This window comes from Salvia miltiorrhiza, unplaced genomic scaffold (genome assembly GCF_028751815.1).
Source record: "Salvia miltiorrhiza cultivar Shanhuang (shh) unplaced genomic scaffold, IMPLAD_Smil_shh original_scaffold_419_1, whole genome shotgun sequence".
NCBI lineage: Eukaryota > Viridiplantae > Streptophyta > Magnoliopsida > Lamiales > Lamiaceae > Salvia > Salvia miltiorrhiza.
In genome coordinates this window covers 237,465-252,537 of record NW_026651545.1, presented here as the reverse complement: position 1 = coordinate 252,537, position 15,073 = coordinate 237,465, and the positions used below count along the sequence as shown (strand labels likewise).

The window sequence follows — 15,073 nt, the reverse complement described above, 5'->3', positions numbered from 1 at the left end:
TGCAAGCGGCGGCGGCGTGGCTCCGGGGCTCCGGGCGTGGCGGCGGGAAGGAGAAGAGGGCAGCGGCTGCTGCTGCAAACCCCTTTTTCAAACCCTAGCTACTAAGATTGGGTTTTGGGCCCAGGTTTGGGCTGTTGCTGTTGGGCCTAAGATGAGCAAATATTATTCCTTTGGGCCTGGCCCTATGGTTTTAATTAATTGTCCCTTTGGCCTTTAACTAAAAAAAAACTGTTATTAATTTTGAATTAATAATATTAATCCCAATTTCAGAATTAAATTTGTTAATTAGATTAATAAATTTTGATTAATAAATTTGTATGTTTATATTAATTTGGAATTAATATAAATTAACTAGATTAATGAATTTTATTTAGTATTATAATTTTTGAAATAATAATATTGAATGCATATTTATATTAATTTGGAATTGATATAAATTGACTAATTCATTAATTTGATTTATAAATCATGGATTATTATTATTTTTGAAATAATAATATTTGATGAGTTTTTATATTAATTTTGAATTAATATATGAAATTATTATTTTTTGAAATAATAATGTTGTATTAATTTGGAATTAATACAAACTGATTAACCCATATTTTAATTGGAGAATAAAATTTTAATTGGATTAAGGAATTTTATTCGTAGAGATTCTATGTTGTTTTGTGATAAGCATACTATTTGATTTTATGCTTATTATTAACTATAGTAGTTAGAGACCGCTTTAATGCTTGGGTAGGCGGCACCCTGTATATGTAGTCCGCGTTACTATGTATGGGTAGGCGGCACCCAATACGTGTGGTCCGCATTTCGTATGCCTGGGTAGGCGGCACCCAGTAATTGTTTTGCTAAATCCCAGCAATTAATATCACATGCTAAATCCCCATTAAATACAAGTCTTTGTGTGAGCACAAAACGCGTCGTCCATCATAATTGTTTGAGTTCCCTAACCTTTTCGTCCAAGGGTATTTACATAAAATTGTATGCTCTAAATCGACAAGGCCAAGGCTCATTCATAGGTTGGCACTGTGTGATGGGGTTGACTTGCTTAAATTATTTTGGAACGCAAAGCGACCAAGAATGATTTAAGGACGCAGATTAATTGGATTAATCAACCAAGAGTTGCAAAATTGTTGTTGCAATTGGCTTAGAGGACTAAGTGATATTATTGTAGTCATCAGCAAAGCAGAGGCTGCATAATATTGACTTGGATCTTGGACCACTATAATTTATTTTTAATAAATTCGTATTTTATGTTGGGGGTCATAAAATATGCAAAAATAGTGGGAGCTAATCAAAACAAAATGCCTTGTTTGATTAGTAAAATAAATGTGATCTTTTTCATTCGATTCTTTTTATCGCTTTCTTTTATCTCTGTTTTATCTGCAACTGTATAGATATGTTTGTTGGATACGGTTAATTGACTAGGTCAAACTTTCTGGATTGACCGCACAATTTGCGTTTGGTGCTAAGGCTAGATAGGATTGACTGTGTCTTGGACAAATCAATCCGCATCATCGTTAATGCGACTTTAGAAACTTTCAAAATATTTGACAATGGAAGTTATAAGAAGCATTTGGAAGATGTAACTTCTGCTAAATGTGTCATGTTTGTGTCAATGAGTTTAGAACTACATAAACAACATGATCACATGTTACGATTGAGATGTTGATACACCTGAAGAGTGTTAATGCTTTAGAAGCTAAGACCATAAAGTATAAGATACTCATGGATCTCTTCAGGATTAATCTACATGGAGTAGACAAGGTCTCTATGGATGTCTTGAAAAGATTGAGTTAATTGAGAGGTTGGCCACGATTGGAACGAGACTATTCGATATTTGTCTCAATTAACTTAATCTTGCAGTAATGATCTGTCTCATTTGCGAACTTCATAGTGAATTCAAAATGAACAATAGGACAATGACACTGCCATAAGTTTCATGACATGTTAAGAACGATTTTGAATCGTCTTTCACTAAGGACAAATAAGTTCTTATGATTAATGCTTCTGCCAATTCTAACCCAAAAAGAAAGAAAAGGTAGAAGAAGGATCAAAGAACTAAATTTTGCATCCTAAGGTGGAAACCAAAAGAAGCAGAAGTTACCAAAGATGAAATACTTTTTGTCAAGAAAATGACACTGGAAGGGATACTGCTTGATGTTCAAAACATTGGATGTTTTGATAGCAGAATTTGGTATATTTTTCATTGAGGTGAACATGTAACAACTCTTACTCCTGGGTATTAGATACGAGTTATAGTTCACACATTTGTTAAAATGTGTATTGCTAACTAAAAACAAGAGAGTGAGACCAAAGAAATCTGACTTGCGCATTTGTTTTGAGCAATAGTTGCTGCTAAATGCATAAGGTCTTATGGATTTGATCTATCTTTGGGTTTGTGGACATGTTAGATTGTTATTTTGTTCTTGGAATTATGAGGAATATAATTTCCATTCTCGTGTTAGACATTGAAGTTTTTCTTTCCATTTTGCTTATAGAATTTATTCTACTTTACTTAATGGAGATGAAATTTTTTCACTTGAGAATACTTTATATTAGCTCAATGCGAACAAAATATCCTCAGTGTGTAAAATAAACTATCACAAGCAATGCGAATAGTCCGACTTAACTTTGGCATGTAGGCTTGGTCACTTAATGAGAAATGAACAATAAGATCGAGAAAGTTAGACTATCTCACACTTTTTGACGTAAAGTCTTAAAGTGCTTATGAAATCACATCTCAAGGTTAAAATGACCAACGAGCCACTTTCTAGGAAAAGAATACAAGCTAAAGAAGTACTTGAGTTGATTCACATAGTGATATGTGGACCGTTTCCAACTCAAGCACAAAGTGGATTTTCGTACTTCACAACTTTCACAGACGATTTCTTAAGGTATGGAAATGTGTATCTTATGAAACACAAATCAGAAACTTTGAGAAATCTATGGAGTTTAAGTTAGAAGTCAAGAAACAACTTGGAGAAGTATTTAATCTCTAAGATTAGATCGAGAAAGAAATACTTAAGCCATGTGTTCGTCGATTGCTTGAAGTCATATGGAATCCATCCACAATGGACTCCTCTAGGGATACCTCATTTGAGTTTGACATCCAAAATGAGAAATCGAACTTCATTAGATATAGTTCGATCCATAATGAGCTTTTCAAAACTTCTGGTGTATCTTTGGGACCATGCCTTGTTTATTATTGCTTATATTCTGAACCAAGTTTCACTTGAATTAGTTGAGCAAATATCATATGAATGTGGTATTGAAAGAAGCATAGTTTTACACATGTGTGAACCTTGGGTTACACTACATATGTAGAGAAAATGCTCACTGATTAGTTGGAATCAAAAGTGAGAAGTGTTACTTTGTGGGATATCCGAAGAAAACACGAGAATACTACTATTTTCTTGGAAAATATAAGTTCTCAGTTTTAGGATTGCGATGTTTCTTGAAAAGACTTGGTCTATAGAGTTAAAGATCGTTATGGCTTAAATCTTGACCTGATTTGAGAACTACAAAGGCAACATTGAGGAAGAAAACTTGTTAGATGGTCTAAACAAGGTTTTAGTGGGAGCTTTACATGATCTCATTGGTACTGATGTATTATTTAGAGCGTCATCTACATCCAATAAGAGCAGTATTAAAGATTTTGCAGAAATGCAATATTCTTCAATACAGGGGGAGATATGACATTGGATGTCGAATATTTCTCATCATGATATAGCGAGTCAACTTCCTCAAGTTTAGAATAACGAAGAGCCTGCACAAATGCAACGTCGTATAAGTTCTAGAGAACATAAACTAGTCGAAGAATTAATCTATTGGTCTAAGATCAAAATACGAGAAAGAATTTGAAATTGGTTATGATCTTAGAACTTATGCGAAACTATGATAGTCATAGGTTCCATGATGGTCATATATTCTTAGAAGTGGCAAGAAGCCATAAAATTTGAAATGGATTGGTTAGACCTTAAATGAGTCATCATCTGGGGTAATATCCATTTGATGCTAATGACAATGTGCAAACCTACAAGGCTAGGTTAGTGGCAAAAGATTATAGTCAGTGCGAGAGCATTGATTATGATCTTTTCGTCAATTGCAAAAGTCAAGTCCATTGAGATTTTACTTGTTGTTATGAACTAAAACAAGCTTCTAGAATATGGAACACAAATATTTTGACAAAGAAATCAAATCGTTTGATTTTGGTCAAAAGCAAAGAAAGTATTGTGTTTATAGGAAACACAAGAATGAGAACACAATTTTCATCATCATTTATGTATGGCATATTGAAAATGAAAATTATTGTACTCATGATGCAATCCATGAAAGACTAGTTGTTAATTTCCTTCATGGTGAATGATTTGAGTAAAGCCTATTATATCATTAGGATCCAGATCCATTGAGTTTGAGCTAATAGATTGTCCTTCTAATGACAATGAGATTTAACGCACAAATGATGATCCTAACGCTAGGGCAATAGGATGGTCATGAATGTCATGATTTTCACTACACAAGGTGTAGTTTGTGTGCTTAGCATCATTGGCAGATTTTAAGATATATTAGAAATAAGAGATTATGTTAGAGCAAGTTCCCACATAAGAGGACATAGCTAATCCTTTTAACCAGTTGTTATGCATTGTGAATCATAACAAGCACTTTGAGTGTTTAGGCATTGGATATCTTCGAGACTGGCTTTAGTCCGTGGGAGTTAAAGTAATAGTATGTCTAGAAATAATCTGTTGTTGGGAACCTTGTGGAATATCCTAATCCTTATATTGATGATACCAAAATCCATAGGTCTTAATTGTAATAGACTAGAACGGTTTTTGAACTCAAGTGTTAGAGTTCGTTTCTAGTTTAGCTTGCGGTTCTGAAGACTGAAGATACCAACTGAAGTATCAGTTGAAGAATCAGTTTGGAACTGATTACTTAATGCGTGCCACGTGGACTCAGCGGACTGATACTAAAGTCAAGTATCAGTTAAACATTCTTCCTCAGACTGATCTTCCAACGTTCAAAGGAAGCCACGTACTACAAAAGTACAGCCGCATTAAATGCAGAGATCTCAGGATATCTTTTATCTCTACAGAGGTCATTCCTAATTGGTGGCTACTTTATCAGAGACATCGCATCTCCTGCTCTCAACATAGCCGTTCCCACCAAACAAGGAACCTCGAAGATTGAAGCCTCAGCCCAAATTCGAAATGCTCTCCAACGGAAGAAATCTTGAAGACGTTCTCCGCCAACGGATCTATTCAAGACCTCTCCTATAAATAGCGTTCGAGGATCACTTCAATCTTCACCGATTCAACGACATAAGCTGAAGCTCTGCCAAAATCGCTACTCAGCCTAAAGCTCAGTTATATGTGTTGTAAATTCAGCCAAAATTTTTGTCCATTTTAATATTATGTGTTTGCCATATGTGTTGTAAATTCAGTTATATCGCTAGGGGCTCGCTCAATGGGTCCAGGACTTCACCGTCCTTGGTATGCCACAATGCGATTTCATCTTACAGTTAGGGTTGCAACCTATTCGCCAGGGACCCGCTCAATGGGTCCAGGACATTAAAGTCCTTGGTATGCCACCGTGCGAATTTCAGTTATCAGTATTACAGTGCAGTGCCTATGTGTTAACCATTTTATTAACATGAACAATTATTGCATGTTCCCACACTGAGTATATTTCATATGCTCATCCCATATTTAAATATTTTCAGGTAACTAAGGTTGGAGACGCGTGGAGGATCGAATGGGCGCGTCAAGTAAATATTTTTGAAAAAAAATAATGTTGTAGCTGCACATAGTATTTTGCTTAGTATAGTTTTTGAATCTCAAACTACTCTTGAGATTTTGTTTAACTTATCAAGTTTAATATTATCATATTATATTTTTGTCATGGCTAGCCTTCTTTTAAATTCAAGCTTATTTCAAATATTTTATTTGAGAGTTTATTTCTTGAATTTGTTTATAATTCAAATCTTTATGATTTCCGCTGTCAAAAGTAATTTAAATTCATATTTAACACTTTAATTAGATTAGGGTGTTACAGCCCCAGTACTAGCCGTTCCAGAAGCAAACAAGGAATATACTATCTATACGGACGCATCAAAGAAAGGACTAGGTTGTGTACTGATGCAAGAGGGAAAGGTAATAGCTTACGCCTCGCGACAGCTTAGGCCACACGAAGCAAATTACCCGACACATGACCTAGAGCTAGCAGCAGTAGTGCACGCATTAAAAATTTGGAGACACCACCTTTATGGAGTAAGGTGTGAAATTTACACCGACCATAAGAGTCTCAAATATTTCTTTGAACAGAAGGATCTGAATATGAGACAAAGAAGAAGGCTAGAATTGGTCAAGGACTACGATTGTGGAATCAATTATCATCCAGGCAAAGCCAACGTCGTGGCAGATGCCTTGAGCAGAATGGAACGAGCCAAGTTAGGATGTACCCTAACCAAGGAAAATGACTTGGTCAGGGAATTCGAAAGGTTAAGGTTGGAAGTGGTATTTCCACCGCAAACCACAGATTTGATCATGGCGACACTCAGTGTTACCCCCGACCTAAGATCAAGGATTGTTAGTATGCAAAGAGAGGATGAGAAATTGGAAAGATTGCGAGTGAAAATCCGTACCGAGAAGCTTGATTCATACCAAGAAGCCGCAGATAATGCATTGATGTTTGAGGGAAGAATCTGTGTACCCAATGATGAGAAATTAAGAAATGAAATCATGAGCGAGGCTCATGACACGCCTTACGCAGCACATCCGGGAGGTACGAAGATGTACCAAGACTTAAAAGCAAGATTTTGGTGGGAAGGCATGAAGCGAGACATAGCTTCATTTGTAGAACGATGTTTAGCTTGTCAGCAAGTGAAGGCGTTGCACCAACGACCTTATGGCAAATTACAACCGTTAGAAATCCCAGAATGGAAATGGGACCACATTGCCATGGACTTTGTCACTGCTTTGCCAAAGTCGAATAGAGGGAATACCGCCGTTTGGGTGATCATAGATAGATTGACGAAAAGTGCTCACTTCATACCAATTCCTATCACGCATGGGTCTGAAAAGTTAGCTCAAATATACATTCGTGAGATAGTACGTTTGCACGGAGTTCCAATAACGATTACCTCCGATAGAGATACAAAATTCACCTCACGTTTTTGGATGAGCTTACACAAGGAATTGGGTACTAAGTTGAATTTTAGCATAGCTTTTCATCCACAGACGGATGGACAGTCTAAAAGAACTATACAAGTTTTGGAAGATATGATTTGGACTGTAGTGTTAGATAGAGGAGCTCAATGGGAACAAGTGTTACCCCTGATTGAGTTTGCCTACAATAATAGTTTCCAAACAACTATTAACATGGCACCATATGAAGCCCTCTATGGGAGAAAATGTAGATCTCTGCTTTATTGGGATGAAGTAGGAGAAAGAAAAGTGTTAGGTCCTGACGCAGTGGAGGAAATGATCACAACTGTGAGACAAATTCGGCAACGGATTAAAGAAGCTCAAGATCGCCAAAAATCTTATGCCGACACTAGACGCACAGAGATTCAATTTGAAGTGGGAAGTAAGGTCTTTTTGAAAGTTTCCCCTTCTCGAGGGATTCACCGATTTGGTATAAAAGGAAAGCTCAAGCCTAGATTTATAGGCCCATACGACATATTGGAAAAGTAGGCCCTGTTGCCTATAGACTCGCGTTACCTCCAAATTTCGCGAATGTTCACAATGTCTTTCACGTGTCGCAATTGAGAAAATACGTGTTTGACCCGAAGCATGTTATTCATCGAGAGAATATATCTCTTGAACCGGACCTGAAATATGAAGAAAGACCCGAAGCTGTGTTGGATAGGAAGATCCAACAATTGAGAAATAAGTCAATTGTCTTGGTCAAAATACAATGGAGACATCACGGGCAAGAAGAAGCGACTTGGGAATTGGAGGATAAAATGAAGGAGAAATATCCAGAATTGTTTCCCGAAGGTGAGATTTCAAATTTTGGGACGAAATTTTTTTAAGGGGGTAAGGATGTAACACCCCGTATTTTGAGAAGCTATTTGTGCCCTAGCTCGAACTTAAATTGAGTTATTAAATAGTAGCTAGAGAAATTATGCGGTGGGCGAATAAATGGGATAAGAATTTTTGAGAGTTTAATAGGAGGCGATATTATTTTCTCGGGCCTTATAAATTCTATTATTGAGAAACCTATCTTCGCCCTATATTTTTATTGAAATGTCTATGTGATATTAATATTTTACTTGGTAGAATACTCACATATGAATTATTGATGCATTGTTATTATGATATTAGTAATATCATAATTGAGATAAATTTTCCTCACACATGAATAGATATATTTTTCATGAGATATATATTCCCACACACAAAATAAGAGATAATATTATTCAAGCGTATATATATATATCTATCTATATATCTCTCTCTCTCTCTCACGCTCTCTCACTTCCGCCTATCTCCTCCTTCTCGTCCTCTTCTCTTTCTTTCCCTTACATGAAGCACACATGCATGCATAGTAACCCTCCCTAGACCTAACTCTAACTAGCCAACAAGTCTCCCCAATTCATGCTCTCACAAGCCATGTTCTCTCTCTCCTCTCTCTCCCCCTCACCTCTCGACCTCTCTCATCTTTCTCTCTTCTCTCTTCTCACTCTTCAGCCTCCTAACCATGGCAATCCCATGAAGATTTAGCATTTATTGTGATGAGACCACACCATCCCATCACCTCTCACTCTAAGCATATTTCTCTCTTTCTTCCTCCCTTAAGTTCGGCCAGCAGCTCCCTTCATGTAGCCTCACTCTTTTTCTCCTCTTGTCTCACCAAATATAGCAAAAGATTAAGGTTCCCAAAAGAGTTCATCTCCAACTCAAGCTTTAAGAAAGTACCAAGCATCATCCTCTACTCCACCTTCGTTAATTTTGATTGGGAGTAAGCTCATAATCCTCATCTTATTATATGTGTATATGTATGTATAAGTTGAATAAGCATGTATATAATTGAAGCATGATGAGTTCTTGGTATGAAAAAGCATGAATATAGTGGTGGAAATTATAGATCTATGAGGTTATGTGAAGAAAACTTTGATTATCTCAGCTTTGGTTTTTCAACAATATGAAAAATAATTTAAAGCTAAGCTTCTGTACTGCTGAGTCGACAAGGTTTTCCTTGTCCAAAAATCTTGAAAATTTTATGGTGGGTAGACAGAGGTGTCGTGAACATGCTTGTAAATTTCAAGTCATTTGGACTTCGTTTACTACCTTTTTAAATTATAAAACTTCTACTGCGTTTTTCTGCCAGATCTGCTCAGCTCAGCTCTGCTCTGTCAGCTAAGCTCAGCTCTGTCAGCTCAGCTCTGCTATGTTAGCTCAGCTCTGCTCTGTCAGATCAGCTCTGCTCTGTCAGCTCAGCTCTGCACTGCCAGATCTGCTCTGTCAGCTCAGCTCTGCTATGTTAGCTCAGCTCTGCTGTCAGCTCAGCTCTGCTATGCTAGCTCAGCTCTGCTCTGTCAGCTCAGCTCTGCTATGTTAGCTCAGCTCTGCTCTGTCAGCTCAGCTCTGCTATGCTAGCTCAGCTCTGCTCTGTCAGCTCAGCTCTGCTATGCTAGCTCAGCTCTGCTCTGTCAGCTCAACTCTACTATGTTAGCTCAGCTCTGCTATGTTAGCTCAACTCAGCTCTGTCAGCTCAGCTCAGCTCTGCTATATTAGCTCAGCTCTGCTCTGTCAGCGCAACTCTGCTATGTTAGCTCAGCTTTGCTCTGTTAGCTCAGCTCTGCCCTAATAGCTTAGCTCTGCTCCATTAGCTTAGCTCACTACTAGAATAATTGCCTATTACTACACTAAATTTATGACACTTCATAAAAGGTGCCATGATAGATACTCAATCAATACACTAGTCTATTACTACATTTGCATAGTCCACTAATACTACATTTTGAAATAAATATCATAATTAGACTCATTTACTGACTTTTATTAAGTGTGATATAGTTTTGTTGTACAGTATATCATGATTCCTTATATAAATATAAGATGCTATACGTGTATATATATATATAATCACTTTTTTAATTTAAAAGTTGACTTTTAAACTTATTGAAGCATATTTAATTATTTAGAACCAATCGACTTAAGGGCATTTTTTATAAAGTCCCTCTAAATATATTTTCAGAACAATTGTTAATTATTATATTTGGAGGCATATAATTGAAAATTTCGCAGCTTAATTAGAATTTCACAACTCCCGCCATCTCTTCTAATTCCCTCTTCCACGTTCCAAGTTTCACTCAAAGCCACGGTACCACCAATTTCCCAGCCATATTCACTCTTCTCTCTCCTTTATCACACAATCTCCAATTTTACAATTTTTTTTACTACCAATTTCCCAACCCTTCACTCTTTACTTCCTGCGTCGTCGACATCCCACTGCTGTTGCGCCGTCGTCACTGGCGAGCAACCGATTTCTTCTATCATTGCGCCGCTTTCAGCCACCGTTGGCCCTTCTGGTCACATCCAAGGCATCAATTTCTGCTCGTTGTGCGGTTTTCGATCACTGTCACCAATATCCCCAAATTAAAAAACCCTTCTACGGGGAAGAGCAATCAATCGTACAATCGTCAGTGTCACATGTTAGTATTTTCGCCTCTTTTTCTTTTTCGAAAGTATTGATATAGAATTTAATTGGAGACTATGGATGTTGCAGGAAAATATTTGTGGTGTTTGTTAGAAACTTAGTTGCTGAAATAATTTTGATATTTTTTTCCTACTGTACGCATATAGCTACAGAAATTGTTTCTGTTATAGGGGATTACATATATCTATCTATTGGCACCTTACGATGAAGTATGTAAAGAAATTATTTCAGTTAAAGTTTTGAACTGATGAGTCATTCAAATTTTGTGTTTTATGTGGGTGTTGTGATGGACTGTTGGGCATGTTTAATTTGATATTTTCTTGTATGTACTCTAAACAAATTTGTAAGAAATTCGAACTCTATATATAATTACCCAATTACTCCCTCCTATCCTTTTTGTTTGTCATTATAGCATTCTCAATTATTTATGTTTTAATTGACGTTTTGAAATTTTATCCCAAGCTTAACCTTATTTAATATCCTGCATTAATCACAAGTAAAATGACTTTTTCCTATTTCTTCTAGTTTTTGTGATGGATCGCCTCTTTTTTCACCAAATAAATGTTGGGTTAATTAATACTCCATCAAAATAAGTGATGTTTAATAAGGTTATGTTGGGCATAATATTTTTTTATTAAAAAATGTGCTTGAGCTTAGGATGACAAACAAAAAGGATAGGAGGGAGTACTAGTTAGTAGATATCTAGCTAGATATGAATGTGATCTATGTAAACTGTCCAAATAATAAGCTGTAGTACTCATTTCGTGATTAGCCAGCAATTATATAGAAATTAATGGGGAGCAACAAGTGATGTAGTGGCTGGAAAAAGCAAGAATAATTAAGGATAATACTATATATATATATATATATGTATGTAATTCTATATATATATATGTATGTATGTATATATATATACACATGATTATATGAATATTTTTACAATTTTTATAGTAGAAAATCCATATACATGCATCCAAATGGAGTAGGATTAGATACATCATATGTCCCTGTAGTTCCACTATTTCCTCCTTCACTCCAAACTAAGTCGCAGTGATTGTGTTCATATTCTCATATATTTATTATATCCATGAAAATATTGAGTATTGATTAAAAGTTTGATTTTCTGCAGATTATTTATTTCCAGCAGATTGTCTATGTGATTGTATTTTATTGCTGTCACAATGTCATCTGGTTTTGATAGTGTGACTTTAACGATTCCATTTTCCATCACCACCTGCATTCAAATATCAAATATTAGTATATATAGTCTATGAATTTCAGTATCCATTACTTGTCATCTTATATTGAACCAAATATGACATGATTTTGTATGTGTGTATGTCTTACATGGCATTCTCGAATGTGCAACCGTAGTTTCATAGCTGACATTGTTTTATCCTTCTTATTCTCCGTTGACAAATGAAATGTTGTGAGTTATTTAATTCTAGTATGCTTGCAATCAACTTATATACCCTATTGGAAGAAAAAGAAAAATAATTATTCGTTGCTAGCTATAGCTTATATACCTTATCATCAAAGCTAGCTGGAAAAATAAAGGAAAAAGAAAATTAATTATGTGGTCAGTTGGAAGGAGATGCATTCGTTGCTAACTATAGCTTGTATACCTTATCAAGAAAAAGGTGGCCTAAATTGTTTATTCTGTAAACTTATCACTAATTGCATGAAATATACTTAATGGCAGCTGCTTGATATACATTATTGTTTACTGTATGTATGTTGTATCTCATGCTATTCACATTTTTTTTTCTTCGAATATGTGATTAATATGATTTTTATGTAACAGTGGTTTTTATATTGAACTACAACGAGTTAAACAAGTAAACAAGTAAATCCTAAGCCTTGTCCTGTGAAAATCATATAGGTGAACTGTGGTAGTGTCTAGGATACCACGTCAACAGTGTTTTTTCTGTTATTTTTTTTTATGTCCTCCATGCCTCTGTTGGTCATGTACCAAACTGCCAATCGTTATAAACTTTTATGCTGGATAAGCCTTATGCAAACTGAAGATATTAACATTGTGTTTGAGTTTGAAAAGGGTATAGCCACTCAATCAAATTTTCTTGTACCTTGGTGATTTGAGTGGTTGATATCAATTGTTTGTGAAGTATTCGTATTTTTGTTCTATTACATAATTAGATGCATATACATTTGTGTGCGTAATTAGGGATGACTCAGTTTCGTTTTATATATGCAGTTTTGAGCTTCCTTCAATCCAAACTTCATTGTGAGTTTTCTATATTGGTAAGTTGATTGGAATACGTTTGTATTTGATTTGTTTCAACAAATTAAGTTTCTGAAATTTTTCCATAATATATTTTGATACATGCAGATCATGGCTCCAAACACAAAAAATCATGGAAATCGTGGAAGACATCCAAGGCGTGCACAAAATGATATCCTCGATTGTTTCAATCAAAGTTCTTGCAGTGAACTCTATAGATTTTTTTTATACTTGTGAAATTATAGTAGAAGACACAACACTTTATATTGTTGGGTATGTGTTCAATTTACATATGTGGTATGAGATCATTACATACTTTGGATCTCTTTATGTTTAATTTGTGTATTTTTTGAATGGGTTGTCTAGTTGTTTTTGTTGGATGATTTTTAATATGAATTTCATACTTATGTTGCTGTCAATGTAATTTTAAAATTTTAGTATTAAACATTATATCGAAATATATTTTTAAATAATAGTAGTATATTAGCAGTGAAAATGTAATTATATTTATTTGAAGGAAGAAAATGTAAATTTAAAATATTTGAAGGATAAAAATATAAATTATAGATATTTATGGGTAAAAAATATAAATAATAGACATTTATGGGGAAAATGCATAATTATAAATATTTGTGGGGTATTTTATAATTTTATGCCCTGGTAAATTAGTGTAGTATTATACAATATTTTAACACATTTTTCAGTGACATTACATGTAATTTTTATGACGTTTTTCAGTGTAGTAATAGCAATTCTATCATTACACTTAACCTATTATTACATTTACTAATATGACATCTGCACCAAGTGTGATTATAGGTAAAATGTCACGAAAATATGTTTCTGATGACATTTTCAAGTGCCATAATAATCTATTTTTGTAGTAGTGGCTCTGCTCTGCTAGCTCAGCTCTGCTCCGCTAAGCTCAGCTCTGCAAGCATTGCTCAGCTCTGCTAACCAGCTGAACCATCGATCCAAATTTTTATGGCAGAAAGATACATGTGTTATACAGATGCACGTCGAATTTCAAACCATTTGGAAAACATTTACTATTTTTTAAAAATTCTAACTTCCAGTCGTGCAAAACTGCCAAATCTGGTAGACTGTGGGAAAACATATTTTCGTGACATTTTACCTATAATCACACTTGGTGCAGATGTCATATTAGTAAATGTAATAATAGGTTAAGTGTAATGATAGAATTGCTATTACTACACTGAAAAACGTCATAAAAAATTACATGTAATGTCACTGAAAAATGTGTTAAAATATTGTATAATACTACACTAATTTACCAGGGCATAAAATTATAAAATACCCCCACAAATATTTATAATTATGCATTTTCCCCATAAATGTCTATTATTTATATTTTTTACCCATAAATATCTATAATTTATATTTTTATCCTTCAAATATTTTAAATTTACATTTTCTTCCTTCAAATAAATATAATTACATTTTCACTGCTAATATACTACTATTATTTAAAAATATATTTCGATATAATGTTTAATACTAAAATTTTAAAATTACATTGACAGCAACATAAGTATGAAATTCATATTAAAAATCATCCAACAAAAACAACTAGACAACCCATTCAAAAAATACACAAATTAAACATAAAGAGATCCAAAGTATGTAATGATCTCATACCACGTATAGCATCTTATATTTATATAAGGAATCATGATATACTGTACAACAAAACTATATCACACTTAATAAAAGTCAGTAAATGAGTCTAATTATGATATTTATTTCAAAATGTAGTATTAGTGGACTATGCAAATGTAGTAATAGACTAGTGTATTGATTGAGTATCTATCATGGCACCTTTTATGAAGTGTCATAAATTTAGTGTAGTAATAGGCAATTATTCTAGTAGTGTAGATGAATTTCTAACTAGAGTTTATTTTGTCACATGGCAATCTAAACCACGTGCGCCACCAAAGGTTCGAGTGACGGCCGGCGTTAGTACGACTCTGAGCTTTACGTCATCGACCCTTGAGACAGGTGGGCTTTATTCTAACTCTATTATGGCAAGCTACCATGATAATGAGTTCAAATACAAAATCTTATGAAAATGAAGCATGTTGAAGTATTATTGATGAGTATTATGAAAATTGTCATCTTGCCATATTTATTATTGAT

At 34.7% G+C, this 15,073-nt stretch overlaps 1 long non-coding RNA gene across 1 annotated transcript; it reads left to right on the top strand.

Annotated features, from left to right (window-relative positions):
* The first annotated feature begins 10,295 nt into the window (after positions 1-10,295).
* On the top strand, positions 10,296-13,335 carry LOC131004530 (uncharacterized). The gene is made up of 2 exons (XR_009095051.1): positions 10,296-10,669; positions 12,890-13,335. It is a non-coding gene; the product is annotated as an uncharacterized LOC131004530 (long non-coding RNA).
* Positions 13,336-15,073: the final 1,738 nt, after the last annotated feature.